Source organism: Bidens hawaiensis, unplaced genomic scaffold (assembly GCF_021521415.1).
Source record: "Bidens hawaiensis isolate Kalapana, Puna unplaced genomic scaffold, B.hawaiensis_p1.1 tig00007038_1, whole genome shotgun sequence".
NCBI lineage: Eukaryota > Viridiplantae > Streptophyta > Magnoliopsida > Asterales > Asteraceae > Bidens > Bidens hawaiensis.
Window position 1 is genome coordinate 864,203 of NW_027491482.1, and position 4,426 is coordinate 868,628.

A 4,426-nucleotide genomic window follows, 5' to 3' on the forward strand; every position below is an offset into this window, starting at 1 on the left:
CCTTACGTAGTCTAAACCGGCGCCTTGATTTGATATTGATCTTGGGTCATGCAGGAAAGTCGTGTCAATTATCCACATCCATCACCACATATCCAACTGTTACCTCACCTATAGATTCTTCATTATTTCTCAAATTACTAAACCGGTCGGCTTATAACCCAAACTGGTTTGGGTCCATTAACACGTTTGTACACCTCTACCTATAGATATGTTTTGTATGTATAAATATATTTTCAGTTAAAGAACCATAAAATCAACCAAAACAGGTTGAAATTTAGACCAGATGCCATAAATCCAATTTTTTTTAAAAAAAACAAAACAAGAAAGGTTTAACTGTAAACCTCAATGCATAATAATCTTGACCTTAAACGTTGTTTTATTTTTTAGAAACTACAGCTAAAAGTATAATAATTTTGACCTAATCAGCTATCTAGGTGGTCAAGATTGCAGACACTAGGGGACTGAGAACATTCGAGATTATGCAGGATTATACACGAAAGAATGAAAGATCCTTTGTTAGCTCTCTCTTTATACCTATGTCTCTTATCCCTTGGAGGATGTTCAATTCTATCGAAGTTATTGGACCATTTTCCGCGTTCGCGAACTCCTCCCTTCTTCCACTCTGTCCCCAAGAGTAATCTTGCTTGGACAAAACAGAAGATATTGTTAACAAATAAAAGAGCGTCTTGTTCATTAACATCTCGGATATATTCCGCCATAGTTAGGCAGTCAACCCAACTCTCATTCGAGCTCCCGGTGGTTCATTCATTTGACCGTAAACTAGAGCTACTTTTGATTATTCAACGTATAACTTGTACAAATCTTTCCATTTTCCAACTCAATCCAATCCATCCGTTCGTAGAGCGATTTACTCAATCGTAGATTGATCTACTATCCAAGGAAGCATGACACAAGTTTGTTTTTTTGTTTTTGTTTTTTTTTTTATTTAATTTCTACATTGTTCTTCGTAAGGTTTACTTAAACTAACAATCTGATTAAAAACAATGTGCAGGTGTAGACTTTTGTTGTGAAAACCAGATCTTCAATTATATTAGCCTTTGAAGAAATTTTTACAAATTTGTAATTATTAGTGGTCTTTCGTTTTTACTTTCGTCATTGTGTTGTAAAGCGTGATTCTATTAACAATATATGACAAATCTAATGTTTGTTGTATTTCGCTTAGTCATTATATGTTATATTCTCATCAACTACCCGTGTAATTAAACAGGGTACTCAAGGCAGTAGACATATATAGTCAACAACTGGTTTTATTTCTTCAATAGCATGTAGTTTTGAATATGCAATTAATACAGTTTAATAAAAGTGTATACAACAATGGGTACTGTAGCTTACAAGTATCATCATGTACCGTTTATAAACTGTGCAGTCACTAAGACGCTCGTTTACAAGAAATCTGTTTTGCGAAATCTTGATAAGCTTGCAACACCAAATCCTCATCGTCCCATTCCTCGCGATAATTCTCAGGTCGTGCTTTTCTGTTTAAAGAAGTCGCGTGATAAATTTTCTTTCTCCATTCTTCGGTTTTGGGGGCCCCACATTGTCTAGCAATCCAGTCATTGTACTCAAACTAAGAAAATAAATCAGACAAAAAAAAACACACCCGTTGAAGCTTTTATGGTATGCAAGAGTTTGACTTTTGAAGTCAACCAAACCAACTTTTACAGTAAAAGAATGCAAAACAGCAAAAGGAGAAGAATATATGTGTATTTGAAATAAGTTGCTAGAAGATATCGAACAAAAAGAGCATTATTGTGTGACTAGAACATGTGACTCTTATATAAATAAATAATGTACCATATATGATAATGAAAACTAGATTACTAAAACACTAATATAACTATTTTACCTGATATCCCGTCATATTATGGGTGTATCGTTTGGGATATCCTGATGTTTGCAATGAATCATAAAACACTTCAACATCTTTCATCATTTCGTTTTGTGAAGGCAGTGAAATCCGACCTGATAATATACCCGCTATCCACTCGCATTGGAGTTCAAACTGAGGGAAAGGAGCAATCTGTATATATTTACCTCAAATTATTAACAAAATTCTATGGTAAGACCGAATGTTACAAAGTTCAAATTACGAAAAAAAAAACCTTCCATGGCAACCCAACGAAAGAAAGCCAAGGGGCTAATGATGGCGGAAACACATGTTTATAAAGCGGCCCCACTCGATTGTCGTCAACGGTCACGATACCTTGAGTATCAAGAAATGGAAAATGATACTTGTACCTTAAAGAGCAAAGATCAAAAATAAAAAATGGGACTTTGGGATCCGCAATATAAAAATGCTGAATGACCAAAACAATCTACCCTGTGCAGTGTAGAATGATGTCAGCGGAGATCTTGAACCCTTGAAGAAATGTAATAGTACCGTCTTCATTTGCACTTTCTATCTGCATTAGTTGTTACTGTCATTGTTATTGTCAATGTCATTGTAATTAGCAGTAAAGAGCATGTTAAATAGAAGTAATACCATAGGACGGAGCCAAACGTTCTCATATCCAGGTAAAGTTGCATTTTCTTCATTGGAATTTGACCAAGATGCAATGTGGACTTCATTAGCAACACGTGCAATCTCTCTAGAGATATCAACCGCACTTGCTGAGCTCCCTATTAGTACTACAATCTGTCAAAATATATATTAAAAAAAAACTTATCAATAAAGAAAACATGTGAAACGAGTCAAATGGTTGAATAAGCCAAGCTGCTCGAGATCAGCTAGTTAAAAGCTCGAATTAAGCCAAGCTTAAACGTGTTCGAGTTCACGCTCGAGCCTAAATGTAAGCTAGTTTGATAAATATTTTCATTTAATGTATTTGTATGTAATCATATAATAATTATTGCTATAAATATAAACATGTTAGAAGAAACTAAAGTTATATATTATGCTAATTATAATTAAAATATATGTAAAAATAGTTAATAAATAGTTAACGAGTGGAACTCGAGCCTTTGAAGTAGAGCTTGAGACGAGCCAAGCTCGGACTCGACACATACACCCCAAACTATGAATCTTTGTGTCCTTCGTGTGCGTGCGTGACAGAGAGACCAATCGTCCCAAGAGAGAGACTAACAAAGGATACCTTATTTTGAAAGGGCTCCGGAACACGGTAATTATGACTATGAATCTGCTTCCCATGCCACCGATCAACACCTACATTATTCATTTAGAACCACTTTTACACAAACTCTTATCAAATTCATGTCATTTATACTTTACATAATTCAGAAACATCAAAATCAAGCAAAAACCCGAGAATTACATGAAAAATTCACACTATGATCAAGAACTACACACAAGATTCCACAAACCCATTAGCTTATCACATAACCAATACCCTTATTTAAACTAATTTCAAACAACTTTAAAATCCCATCAAGATTACATCCTAAAAATTGAACCTATAATACACAATTTTACAATTCATGACCAATCAAATTTGATTCAAGATTCTAAATATAAACCACTTTTACAATTTGATTAAAGATTCTAAATACCCTGAATATGCGTCGGGGCTCCGTATAATGACCATTACAAACAACAACAGCATCAAAAGATTCACTAACCACCTCTCCATCCCCAATTCTCTTTCCACTTCCCACACTCCCTCCTCCAAACCCGACTCACCTCGGTTTCAAACCGAACCAACTCACCGATCCCAAACTCGGCGGCATAATCCTTCAAATACTCCAACACCTCCCTGTGACCCGGAAACCTCCTCGGGTCCCTCTGACCTGAATTCTTTGCTACAAACGGGTATTCCCGGAAACCCATTGTTTCTCTTGGCAAGTTGGTGCGGAGAGAGGCGTAGAGACTGGAGTGGACTGTATTTCGGGTCGGGTCGGATCCAATCGGGCCGGGTTCGGTGTTGTTGGTGTATACCCAGATGCCGCCGATTTGGGATTCTTTCTCGAAGACCACGACGGAGTGGCCCTCTCGCCGGAGTTTGCGGGCGGCGCCGGCGCCGATCACGGCGACGTTGCAGGCGGTGAGGGGAGACATGCGGGGAAATGGATGGATATTTATTGTGAATTTTGGATTAATAAATCACCTGGTTTTGTGCAAACAGAGATTGAAGAGCAGGATTTATTTTCTTATCAGTTTTAAAAATTCGAAAGAACTCGTAACAATTTTCTATTTTCGAAATTTTTTACACATGTGTGATACGTAAGTAGGGCTGGCATATCGTGTATACCCGTAAACGATAAGACACGAACACGATAAGACACGAACACGAAATGTGTATACCTGTACACGACACGAAAACTTATCGTGTACCTGTATCCCAAACACGAACACGAACCTGTTACTACCTGGTATACACGATAAGACACGATAATACACGATAAGAGTTGTTTAGAAACACATGTTTGACAACATGTATAGTGAAACAAA

The 4,426-nt window shown here is 36.8% G+C and overlaps 1 pseudogene; it reads right to left on the bottom strand.

Annotated features, from left to right (window-relative positions):
• Nucleotides 1–1,350: 1,350 nt before the first annotated feature.
• Nucleotides 1,351–4,033, bottom strand: LOC143634259 (flavin-containing monooxygenase FMO GS-OX-like 4; annotated as a pseudogene).
• Between the last annotated feature and the right edge of the window lie 393 nt (nucleotides 4,034–4,426).